This window comes from Ochotona curzoniae, unplaced genomic scaffold, assembly GCF_017591425.1.
Source record: "Ochotona curzoniae isolate NIBS_2020 unplaced genomic scaffold, NIBS_Ocur_1.0 patch345, whole genome shotgun sequence".
NCBI classification, from domain to species: domain Eukaryota; kingdom Metazoa; phylum Chordata; class Mammalia; order Lagomorpha; family Ochotonidae; genus Ochotona; species Ochotona curzoniae.
In genome coordinates this window covers 326,659-339,829 of record NW_024466912.1, presented here as the reverse complement: position 1 = coordinate 339,829, position 13,171 = coordinate 326,659, and the positions used below count along the sequence as shown (strand labels likewise).

General features: G+C 52.0%; 1 protein-coding gene and 1 pseudogene across 1 annotated transcript in view; both read left to right on the top strand.

Annotated features, from left to right (window-relative positions):
* LOC121167192 (patr class I histocompatibility antigen, A-2 alpha chain-like) overlaps positions 1–13,171 on the top strand; it is a 185,892-nt gene that overhangs the window by 40,937 nt on the left and 131,784 nt on the right. The gene's annotated exons all lie outside the window — the stretch shown is intronic.
* On the top strand, positions 2,772–3,160 carry LOC121167206 (annotated as a pseudogene).

The following is a 13,171-nucleotide window of genomic DNA, read 5'->3' as shown; positions in this document are numbered from 1 at the left end:
CCCTCCTTTTTGTCCTCTTCCTAGGAGCACCAAGGTCCCAATATTTTCCTCCTTTTCTAAGTGGCAGCTTTGTGCGGAATGCGGATGCACTTGCATGACCCCACTTGTCCCTTATTCAGGAAGGCAATTATTCCTATGGAAATTATTAGTTCAGTCACTCCTCTGGATTTGAGAACTCACTCGCTCACATGGGTGAACCTTAGCTCCTTGAATTTTAAACCCATGTCTGCCTGTGTTATCCCCCCGTTTTTCTCTCTTACATACAGAAAACATCTCTGAAGTGAATTGCACTGAGGTCAGCTGCACCCTAACAGCATGTTGGAATGGCAATGGCGATACTGCTGTTGTCATGCAGCTGCCTGGAATCCTGCCTGTGCCTGTCGGGGCTAACGGAGAGGCCTCTGTTGGCCTGATAAGGTGTAAAAGAGACTTTGGCATAACATTGACCATCATAGCCAGTATTGCTGTGCCTCAGCAGCCACTGCCATAGCAGCAGCGACCCTAGGACATCCTAAAGCTACTGCTGAGACCATGAACAAGCTTGCGGAACTGACTGCCTGAGCTATGGAACAACAGAACTCTATTGATGAACATGTGCAGGTGGGCATGCTTATGTTGTAACAGCAGGTTGATTTGTTGGCAGAGGAACAGCAGACGCTGTGGGATGTGGTCAGAACCTCTTGTTCCCCATCATATGTCTTTATGTTTGTAACACCTGTGTGAGTGCAAAATGTTTCCCAAGCCTGGGAACTGCTGTCTGCTCATTGCTATCAAGCTAAAGATACTCATAGCCATGGAACAGGGTTACCAGCCTCCCCAAGTATGGTTTGTGCAGCTGCAGCAGGCAACGCATTGAATGGCAGCCAGTGACGGGTAAGATGGACTGGGCACTGACCAACCTAAGACAGGGGCTCTGTCATGCTACAGAGATTCCCGATGGGGGGTAAGGCTGATGACCTGAGAGTCCACAACCTAAGACATGTGCACTCACGTCTGCTTTAAAACAAAAAGGGGGACCTGTTGTGGGCTTGAGAGTTGATTAGTGCTAGTTAAGCTGAGCAGGAACAGGAACTGGGCTTATGGCTAAAACACTTATTCTAATTGGCCTCCTCTGTACCAAATTTCCTGGCTAAAAAAGGACTTTGGGGAAGAGTATATAAGGAGAGGTGAAGGAGCAATAGAGACTTTGAAGAGGCTTCTACCATCATTAACATCCTGTTGGTGCTTCATCCCCAGACCTTCTCCCTGTCCAAGTTACTGGCTCTGCTGCTTGGAACAGACCTGCTCATTACTTTCCTTCATTACCTAATCCCCGTCAAGTACAAGTTCGAAGGACAGGCACATGCATTGTTTGCCAAGCATTCAGAATGGGGCCTGCACAAAAGAGACTCCCAAGAGTGTCTGATTTGTGAGTGAATTCCCACAGCAAACTGACAACACACACAGGCTGTTGTTGACATTTAGGGAATTTTAGCCCATTACAAATATCAGTTGGTAACTTAACAATAGATTGAAGTTGTAAAAGTTCACTGATAAAAAAAAACAGCTCACACTCCTGGCCAAAGTGGTGTTCTTCCCTTGGACACAGCTCCCCACCCTGCCACTCTCTCTCTCCTTCAGCTGCTCTCCTCTCTGCTGCCCAGCACTGCAGGACAACTGCAGGGAAACAACAGATTCTCCTTCCTGCTGGACAGGGTGAGTCCGTCCTCTTTCCCTGACCTGTTCGTAGCATCTGCCTGGGCACATGTCTTCATCAATCCAAACAGCCTGTGTGGAACACCTAGAGATTTATCAAGCACAGAAGCTTCAGGCTGGGAGCCAACCTAGCCCCTCCCACTCCAGGGTGAGCAGCGAGGACTGCAGGAAGCAGCACCTGCCTCTGCTGCTCACTCCCAGCCACCACATCCGGGACCCAGCCCCAAACAGCGACCTCATGCAGGAGACTAACGCTTACTTGATTCTTGATTTGTTCCAAAGAAATCACATCCTTGTGAAATACATTTTGTACAACGTCACATCCATAGCAGGGAAGGACACTGTCATTAGTAAACGATGTTGGGAGAACCAGAACCCAAAGGAGACACTGAGTGTGGAGCTGCACCCTCCCCTGAGCATCTCCATGTGAACTGAAGACATCAGTGACACATCTGCAGCTGGAACCTGGCAGAAGGATGTGGAGAGGGACACATTCTGGCAAGGGACTGGGGCACAGACTTCCAAACCCAGAGGCAATGGGGGAAATAGAGCTTAGGGGCTGCATCCACATGAGCAGCTCCTGCAGCAGAGGAATCAAGGGACGGCCTCCAGAGAGCCAAGGGACAGCCTCCCCATGGGGAAAGTGTCTGCACATCCCACATCGGGCCAGAGGCTCATGGCCAAACATCCACAGGACTCAGCAACCAGAACTTCACTAATACAAGGACAAGGGGCTGGCTTGGATGTTCCTCAGAGTAGACACACGGATGGCCAAAAGATACACAAAAACTGCTCAGGGGTGGCACTGGGACACACTGTAATGTCCTGGGGGTGGCAGGTGATGACTCAAGCTTAGTGTCTATGTCTCCCACAGGAAGACCTGAATCAAGTTCATGGCTCCTGACTTTGGCCTAGCCCTGGTCCAGCTGCTGACAGCATGAGGGGGAGTAACTAGAAAAAAGATGTCTCTCCTCTCTCCGTGTGTGTGCGTGTTGTGTACTATATATGTATGTATATGTATATTATATGTATCCCTGGTTTTCCTAATGAAATTTTAAGAAAAAAATACTTGAAAGAAATGACACTAAGGGGACACCAGGACTCCAAGATGGCATCAGTCATGCCTCTGAAGGAGAAGAAACTTATGGATGTCAAACTCACAGAGCTGCCGAGCTGGATACTGAGGCATCAGTGGAGCATTTCATAAAAGGCTATGACCAGTGTTATACCAAGTACATCAACGTAAAGAGGACAAACATCGCCAGCATGAACATGGTGCTGGCAGACTACGTGCTTTTCAGCCAGTGCCTTTCATACAAGGAACTCAAGCATGAATGGCAGCACAAGTACCACTGGAGAGGCCAATGTGGAGGGCACACCCTGTGTTCCTGACCCAGGCCTTCCAGGCCCACCAGCCCTCTGTGAGGAACTCCATCGTCACTGAATCCTTTCATACTGTAACAGATCTAACACCCAATTAAAGATGATGGGAGAACAATCACGACATTGAGCTTGTTATAATCCCACTGCTGTGGCTCCACAGACCACCACTTTCAGAAACAAGGATGTCAGAACTAATTTGATACAGTTGATGTGGGGAAAGAAGCAACAGTTCCCCAGGTAAAAAATCAGACCTCAGAGATGTCCAATGACTGATCCAGATTCCACATTATAATATTTATTTCTAATATTCAAATGACAAAATAACCTACTAATCTGAGGAAGAGGAGAACAGCAATAAGCTCTAGACACATGCAGCTTGATGGATGATTATCAAAAGATGAGAGATAAGGATCAGTGTTGTGCAGTGGGTAAAGCCTCTGCTTGTGATGCTGGCATCTTATTCAGGTGCTACCTCGTGTCCCGGATCCTCTGCTTCTGATCCAGCTCCATGCTAATGCTCCTGGGATGAGTGGGAGATGACCCAGGTGCTTGGCCTTCTGTACCTATATGGGAGACCTGGAAGAATTTCCTGGCTCCTTGCATCACACCCACCCTGTTCCTGCCATGCAGCTATTTGGGAAGTAAGCAAAAGATGAAACAATGTGTCTCTCCATCCCTCCTGTCCTCTTCTCTCTCTCTGTCTCTCTCTCTCTGTGTCTCTCTCTCTAACTCTGTCTTTCAAATAAACAAGTCTTAGTTAAAACGAATATCTTGTGCAGCATAATGGATAGAGCTGAAAGACACTTATGCTAAATGAAAGAAGTCAGACATGGGGTGACAGATGTTTCCTGTTCTCCCTTTTATGTGGACGCTAAACAAGCAAACAGGAGCTAGCACTGCGGGGCAGCAGGCAGAGCTCCCAGAACTCATCTCATATGGGCATCACTTCAAGTCCCGGCTGCTCCATTTCTCATCCAGCTTCCTGCTGTGTCACGGAAAGTTAATGGAAGATGCCCAAGGGCTTGGATCCCTGTCACCCACGGGGGAGAGCTGGATGAAGGCTCAGGCTCCTGATTCTGACCTGGTCAGTGTCAGCCTGTGCAGCTCTCACTCTCCCTGTGTAACTCTGCCTTTCCAATACAGAAATAAATCTTCAAAATATAAACAGAAAATAATGTAATGAAAAGGACATGAAAATCATAATTGACCATATGGATCAGTACACACTGCACACATGCATTATAATGCCACAGTGTCCAGAAACACATACAGTAATCATGTGTGTGTAGATCAGGATACATGGGACTTAACATCCCAATTCTGAGTGTGAGGCTGGCCTAGCGTGGATTCTGGTTCAGGATATTTCTCTCTCTCTGAATCTCTCTCTCTCTCTCTCTCACACACACACACTCTTGCACCAACTCTATAAAACCATCTGCCTTGGCACACACAGCCCTGAGGAAAGGACTCTTCCACCCACCAGACTCCAGAGGATGCCACAGGGGAGCCCTGCCTGCCCAGCCCAGCCTCAGATGGGGCAGCCCTGGCTCAGCTCCACTGGGACTGTCTGATCTGAGCAGAAGCCTCAGTCAACCTCCCTACTTCCTGACCTCAGAGACCAGGGCCTGGCAGGCAGGTAGCAGAAGTTTGATCCCCTCCCTTTGGGACTCCCAATCTCACCTCAGAGCCCCATTTGCCTCCTGGCTGCTCCACTTAGGACCCAGCTTCCTGCTGGTGCCTCCTGGGAAGAGGCAGAGGAAGGCTTGGAGACCTGGACCCCTGCACCCACCAGGGAGGCCTGGGCCGGGTCCTGGGCACCTGACTCCTGCCTGGCCCAGCTCCAGCTGCTGTGGCATCTGGGAGAGGAACAGCAGAAGCTGTACCAAGTAGATGAAAACACATGAATAGTTCTATGTAAAATAGTGGAATACAATAAACATTTGTTGCTTCCAGATGTTAAATTCTGGAAAATTTATTATGTGCCATAATGACTGAAACAGCTTCCAAACAGCATGAGTTATTGCAATTTAGTGACTCTAATAGAAAGATGATAAACATGTCCTTTGGCTTCCTAAAGCAATCATTACTGTTCAAAATAATCTATCTGACCTTCCATTTTCAACCTGAACTCTGTAACGTCAAAGAAAGAGCTATGACAGGCAGCCTGATCCTATAGTGGGCTCTACACACACCTCTGGACAATTGCACACAACCCTATGTCAATCAACTGCTGTTGTAGATGCCACTGGAAAGGGATTTTAAAAACGAAATGAACGTCTCTATCAGCTGGCCCTGAGACAAGGGTTATTCTGTTTTGGACTTTCCCATTCAGGTAGCCCTTCAATGAACCTGGTTCTCACAGTACACTGGTTCATGTGTTCGTCTCTCTCCCTCAGTAACAGCCATTCTGACAGAAGCAAGGGGACAACACCTTGGGGGTCTTGATTTGCATTTCCCTGACAGCTGGTGTTGTTGAGTATTTCCCATGTAGGGGTCATTTCGAGATCTTGTCAGACCTACGATGTTTTCCCCCATATCTTGATTGGCTGGTATGATTTTGTTTGGTTCGGTTGGGTTTAGCCTGGTTTTTAACAACTGCAGGCAAGGATATGAGGAAAGAGGAAATCATATACAATGAATGGATAGAGAAAATACAATATACAGCACAACAGAATACTAATCAGCTATACCAAGAGTGATGTCTTATCATTTGCATCAACATGGCTGGAACTGAAGGACATCATGCTGAGTACAATGAGCCACAAAATGAGACAAATACCGCATGTTCACCTTCATGTGGGAGCTGGAAATTTAAAAATAAACCTTGAATCTTCACACAGAGGCAGGGGAGTAAAGGGAATTGTGACCAAGATAAAGAGAGGGACTCAGCTTGAGAGCAGTCCAGTTGACACATGCCCCTCTCTCCAGCAAGCCCCTGACTCTGGAGGACCCTGGGGCAGAGAAGGTGGTGCCCTGGGACTGGGAGAAGCTCCTCCCTGCACCCTGACAGCTGTCCCACAAACAGGACTCCAGGCCTCCACCTGCACGGAGCTGGACTCTGCCCCAAGCTCCAAGGAGGCTTGTGGAGGACTCCAACACCAAGACACCAACTCAGCTCTGTGAGAGCCTGCCCAGAGAGCAAGGCCACACCAGGCCTGGAGTCTGACATGAAATGAACAAGGAAGGAGTGTGGTTCTGAGCGACCAGGTGTGGTACCTGTGATGCAGGAATGGAAAGCTAGCAATACCTGGGTCCCAGTGTGCACCTGACACCCCAGGAAGTGTCATCCTTGCTGGAGGGATTCATGAACTCTAGTGAACACTCCTCCCATGAGACAAAACCTTCTCCAATGTTTGCTGCACTATTTATTTTATGATTGTCACATGAGACAATTAGACAATTGTCACATTATACAATTATATTACAATATAATCTTGTTCAGGTCTTCGAATTAATTGAGTACCTACGTCAGCAAAGATGACTGTGTGTGCTGGAGTTGCAGCTTTGACCAACAGCCTAAGTCTCTATGCTTATGGGCCCTACATTCTAGAGGTTTCCCTAAAGTGAGATGCAGCCAGCAGAGTGGGTCATGGAAAGGTACATTTTTTGCTTTTTGTTTATTTACATGAAAGGCAGTGTCAGGGAAGGCACTGTGGCGCTGGGCAGGTTAAGCTGCCACCTGCAATCCAAGCACCCCAGATGAGAGCACCTGTGTGACTCCTGACTGCCCTGCTCGCTGCTCGCTCACCTGGAAAGCAGGGGAACATGGACCTGGTGCTTGGGTCCCTGCAACCACATGGAGGCCTAGATGGAGCTGTGCACTCCTGGCTCCAACTCAGGACATAGTGGCCCTTTGGAGAGTGAACCAGTGAGTGAGAAATCCCTTGGGGATTTTCTGCTGCCTTCCCAGTACATCAACAAGAAGGTGGGTGCAAGTAGAACAGCCTGGACTCCAAGAAGCCCAGGATGTGTGATGTTAACCTTGCAAGTGCATTTATCTCACTGCACCACAGCAAATGCTGCTGCTGGGCTGTTTTCATGAAGCAATGATCCCCCTGACTCACAATAACAAGGCAGCTGACCACAGCGGGAATAACTGTCCCTGGGTGGCAGGAGAGGGGCCCTGCTAGTGCCCCAGTTCAGGACTCAGAGGGGATGTGGGGACCACAGGGAGAAGATAAAGTGACAGAGAGAGGGCTGAAATGAGATGAGGACAGGGGCAGAGATCAGGATTCTAAGGCAGTAAGTCCAATACTTAGTGGTCTGTGTCCTGGTTTTCACATACATATCCACAGAGCTTATCCAGCATCCCAGCATTCAGCATTTAATGCATCCTGTGGGGCTGCCTGAAATCTAATGTACTGCTGGTGTGAATCGAACAATAAAACTCACACGACTTAGGCAAAAATAATCACAGAAACAGGCAAATAAAATGGGCGGGTTCTCATCAGGTCTCTCGGGATCCCTCAGCTGGCCCTGGGCCTATCCTAAGGGAGGGGACATCACACAGGCCTGGGTCAGGGCACAGGGTCAGGGCACAGTCCCTGGTACCCGCCTGGCCCTCAGGGTCTCAGTCCCAGGGCGGGTCTGGGTCAGGGAAGCAAGTGCAGGGAAGTCCCCACCTCCTCCAGGGTCACTTCCCCTCTCACAGCCTGAGTGAGCTCCTTCTGCCCAGACACGCCTGACGCAAACAAACCTCACATTGCCATTAGGCAAGCGCTTCCAGAGGAAGCCAATCCATCTCTTTTAAACTCTCAGAAACAAGCCACAGGAATCAATCTCCACAGACTGGATGAATGGCATCCCTGGGAGCATGACCCTCTTCCTGCTCGCGGGGGCCCTGGCCCTGACCAAGACCCGGGCGCGTGAGTTCGGGTCGGGAGGGAGACAGGCTCTGCGGGGCAGGAAAGCGAGGGGGGCGCGTGGAGGGGACACAGGACCTCGGGGAGCAGCCTCAATGCCGCCCCCAGTGTCGACGTCCCAATTTTAGTCCATCCCTCCCTCCCCTCACCCAGACCTTTCGCCATCCTTCCTATTCTGTCCCATGAATCCTCGGACCCTTCCTCCCCAGCCAACTTTACCACCATCGCCTCTTAATCCGGGTGGGGGTCGGCCCTGGTCTCAGCTGCTCTCTCCTCCAGGCTCGCACTCCCTGAGGTATTTCATCACCGCCGTGTCCCGGCCCGAACTCGGGGATTCCCGCTTCATCGCCGTGGGCTACGTGGACGACACGCAGTTCGGGCGCTTCGACAGCGACACCGAGAACCCGAGGGCAGAACCGAGGGCGCCGTGGATGCAGGTGGAGCAGAAGTACTGGGACAGCCACACACAACTCGCTAAGGAGCATAAACAAACTTTCCGGGCTTACCTGAACACCCTGCCCGGCTACTACAATCAGAGCGAGGCCGGTGAGTGACCCGACCCTCCCCACGTGCGCCCAGGGCGCTCCGGGTCCCCGGGACCGAGATCCCCCCACCCCGAGACTGCGCGCCCCGCGGAGACCCTCGGCGGGAGGAGCCGCGGGACACGCCCGGGTTTCATTTTGGGTTTCAGCTGAAATCCCCGCGGTCGGTGAGGGCGGGGCGGAGCTGCGTGGCCGGGGCTGACCGCGGGCCTGGGACAGTCTCTCACACGTTCCAGCATGTCTATGGCTGCGAGGTCGGGGCAGATGGGCGCTTGCTCCGCGGATACACGCAGTTCGCCTATGATGGCGATGACTACCTCTCCCTGAATGAAGACCTGCGCACCTGGACTGCTTTTGACACAGCAGCTCAGATCACCAAGCGCAAGTGGGACCAGGCAGCTGTGGCTGCGCAGCACAAGGACCACTTGGAGGGGGACTGTGTGAAGTGGCTGAGCAGATTCCTGGAGTTGGGGAAGAAGACACTAAACCGCACAGGTGCACAAGGCTGGCAGGGGCTGCCCTCACCCATCTCCCCAAGGGCTAGGGCTGGGGCTGTGGAAGAGGGGAGGAAAGTGGGGCCCAGGCCTGTGTCCTCCTCTTCAAACCACCACAGCAGGAATGTCCTCCAGGACTTTGGGACACTGCCCTTCACTAAATGTAGAAGAGGGACCTGGATTGTGGAAGCACAGAAGAGTCTGAAAGAAACTCTGGTGCCCTGGACTCCCACTGGGTCCTGTGATCTGTGACCCCTGCCAGGCCTGTCCCCCAACCTCAAACCAATGCACTGGGAGGATTCACTCCAGGTTTTTCAGTCTCTCAGCCTACACTCAGGACAAGACCAAATCCGTATAATCCAATAAGAGACCCAGGTCCTCCTAGCCTGAACCATACCTGATTCTAATCTTTGCAAACAACAGATGATGCCATTATCTTTATCCAGGCCAGGTCTCCCCCATCCCTGTCTTCCTGTCCATTCTCTAGATGGTCACTGAGTGCAGCTTTGGTGTCACATGAAAAGCATGAAAGGCCTGAATTGTCCAAATCTCCTCTCAGACCCACCCACAGCACATGTGACTCACCACCCAGTCTCTGACCAGAAGGCCACCCTGAGGTGCTGGGCCCTGGGCTTCTACCCCAAGGACATCACACTCACCTGGCACCGAGATGGGGAGGACCTGACCCAGGACACAGACCTGATAGAGACCAGGCCTTCAGGGGATGGAACCTTCCAGAAGTGGGCAGCTGTGCTGGTGCCTTCTGGAGAGGAGCAGAGATACACATGCCACATATACCATGAGGGGCTGCCTGAGCCCCTCACCCTGAGATGGGGTAAGGAGGACGGGAAGGGGAGGGCCTGCAGCAGGGGCAGGGCTGAGACCTGGGGTCAGAGCCCCTTATTGTCCCTTCCCCTCTCAGAGCCTCCTCGGTTCACCATATCTGTGTGGAGAGTCATCGCTGGCCTGAACCTCCTGGCAGCTGTGCTCATTGGAGTTGTGGTCGCTGCTGTGATGATAAAGAGGAAGCGCTCAGGTAGGGCAGGGTGAGGGCTGGGTCTGAGTCTCCTGTCCCCCAGAAAGAAGTCCCCCCACCCCATTCCTGGAAAGCACCATGCACACACACCTACATCCCCAGCTGGGCCCCAAGTGCTCACACTGGTTCTGGTGTGAAAGCACAAGTTAGGTGCATCATGAACACTCCACGGGGATGACTCTGCTCGCAGGGACCTGAGTTCCAACAGCTGCAGGTCAGGAGGAGGTCCCAGCTGAGGACACACCTCCAGGAGAGGTGCCTTCTGACCCTTTCCTTGGTCTGTAGTGACAGTTCTGGAATCTTCTCTGAGATGACCCAGTCCCCTCGACTTCCTCTAGGCAGGTCCTCAGCCCCTGCCTTCTCCCTGCCTCTCACTACTTGTTTTCTCTCACAGGTGGGAAAGCAGGGAGCTACATCAAGGCTGCAGGTAAGCACCTGGGTGTGTTTGGGGGTGGGGTAGTCTCCAAAACCCTTGCCATAGAGATGCCCATGGAGAAGCTGCCCTGCCCACCCTGTAGCTCCTCCCTCAGCCACACCTCCAGGGGCTCTCACCAAGTCCTAATTTGTTCTCTCAGGTGTGGCAGTGCCCAAGGATTTGACTGTTCTCTCACAGCTTGAAAGGTGAGACCTGGAGGGCCTGGAGGAGAAAGGGGGCAGACTAAGGGGACACAGAGGGGCTGGGGATTCCTTGCATTTACTGAATTTCATGTGTGCTGGGCTATTCCTGTCCCCACATGCAGTGACTAGAATTTTTCACCCTGTTTCTGTAGTGTGAGACAATTGCCTTGTTTGGGACTGAGGGATAGAACCTTGCTCACGTCTCCACTTCTGTGTCTTCAACAAGCCCTGCCCTACCTTCCTGCAAGGGCAGCTGAGTGTGTTCCTGTGGGCACAATGTGAGGTGGGAGCCTGGCCATCTCAGCCAAGCATGGGCACCTCTGTCCCTGTCTCAAGTCAGGTGCACCTGCTGCAGCTTCATTCTTCCCTGTGCAAATCTGAACAGCAAACTGTGTTTCCCAGTTCCAATTATGAGTGGTTCATGGGAAATTTTAAAGAAAATTTCAAAAATTGGACAGAAAAAATAAACAGAAGCACCAAGAACCTTCCTGAAACCATGTGTTTGTTGTCTTGTGTCGGCTGCAGGTGAGACAGGAGAGACTGGGAGATTCTTGGTGAGGACAAGCTTGTGTCCAGGCATTGTCAGTCATCAGGCTTTGTTGTGGTCACTGCTGACCCGGCTCAGCTGCCCCAGTGTCCTGCCTTCTATGACAGGACGTGCCCACCAACATCTGCCATCACAGGACTCAGCTAGGCTTGCCTTGTCTCACAGACCTGAAGTCAGTGGAGGCTGGACGAGGTAGTGACAGTCAAAGCTCACACTTGGGTTCAGCCGTGGGCTCCCGTCTTCCTGTGTTCATTCTGTTCCTTAGTGTTGTTGGCCTATTGCACCTGCTCTTCCTGTGTGTGAGCTCTGGTAGGTTTCACCTCTGTGTGTGCAGGAGGCAGTAGGGGAGGGAGGAGAGGCAGGAGGGCAGAGGACATTTGTGAGAAAGCACAGGCTGCATGGACACAAGCGGGAGAGGACTCCACTCTGTAGTGGCCACAGTTGTCCTCTTTCTCAGGCTCCACTAATGAATCCACGGCAGCTGTAAGGTACAACATGCACATCACTCAGCTCACATTTCTGTTGGCCAGACCCAGTGCTGGGCAAGGTTGTTCAGAGTTAGTGAGAGTGTTGGGGCAGCTGGCTTTTTCACCATTATGGTCAGTGTGCACTGCCCTAAGGGGGTGACCCTGAGGAAGGTTGGAAGGACACAATGAGTCACCAGCCAAGGTTTCTGGGCAGGTGCTGTGCAGGCAGTTGGTGGCCAGTGCAAATGCCCTAGACAAGAGCATTGAGAAGGGGTTGGGCATCCCAACCTGCAATCCACCCCGTGCCAAGTGCCCAAGCCTACATCTGCGGTTTTCCATCACAGAGGAAATGAACAACATAGGTGGTCAATTATGACACAGGACTTTGGAGACACACAGTACCTTCTCGCCCTTGGATGGGCAGCCCAGGAGGAAGGTTCAGGCAGAGCACACAGCTGAGAACACTAAACCTCCCAGGATCCACCTGACTCACATGGTGCCCCACACAGATTCTCGGGCTCCTTGAAGCCCACAGTGAAATCCAGGAGTTGCTAAGTTACCCTTCCCTTGGCTGTGTGTCACTGTAGCTGACTGAAGGCAGAGGAAATGCAGAGAACCTGGTTGAGGCTGCACAGCCAGGAGCAGAATCCATGGCCTCACCCTGGCTGGTCCCAGCTGGGAACCACAGCCCTGCTGCTGATGGGCACAGAGGGCACAACTCACACCCTTGACCCTGACCCTGGCCTTGCGCATGCTCCAGGACTGCAGTCTGTGCTGACAGCCTGGGTGTCCTGCATTTAGCAGCTCTGAGGTGTGATGGAAATGCTTCTGTTTGCTCCAGGCGAGACAAGGTTCACTTCCTGACTCTCCCTCAGAATTCCTCTCTCCGTGGGTCAGTGAGAGGCTTTTCCTCTCTCCAAGAAGGTCTCTGATTCTCTGACACTAACTGGCAGTCCTGCCCTGAATCCTGACAGGGACACCTGCAGTTAGTGTCCAACCCGCAGATTCCAGGCCCATCCCTGACACTGCCCTCACCTCCCAGGCCAGCTGCCCTCAACTCCCACCTTGGTTACCTGCTCTTCTGACCACTGTGGCTACAACATTGAGGTTTTGCACAGTGTTCCTCCCAGGTTGGATCATGTGCTGTAAAAACTCACAGAACCCAGGCAGGTGTTGTACTTCCTGTTGCAGTCTACACCAAGGTCACAGAGGGGCAGCCAGATGAGCACAAGGTCTACAAGGATCCTGGTGTCAGGGCCTCTGTGTCCCAGTGGAGTTGGGCTGCAGCCCCTCTCAGCAGCTGACTGCATGGCCAGTCCAGGGGCTCTTCCCGACCCTTCCTTAGAGGTGTCCATGGAGCTTTCCTTACAGAGTCTTTCTTGTCAAAGTTTATGTTTGTCTGTTTGAGAGATGGAGACTGACAGACCCACGAGAGGCCCCCCTCCACTGGCTCACTTCCCAGGAACAAGTGAGGGCAATTTTATCTCTCACATGTACCTTTAGGATGGCCTCATCCACTGAAAACTA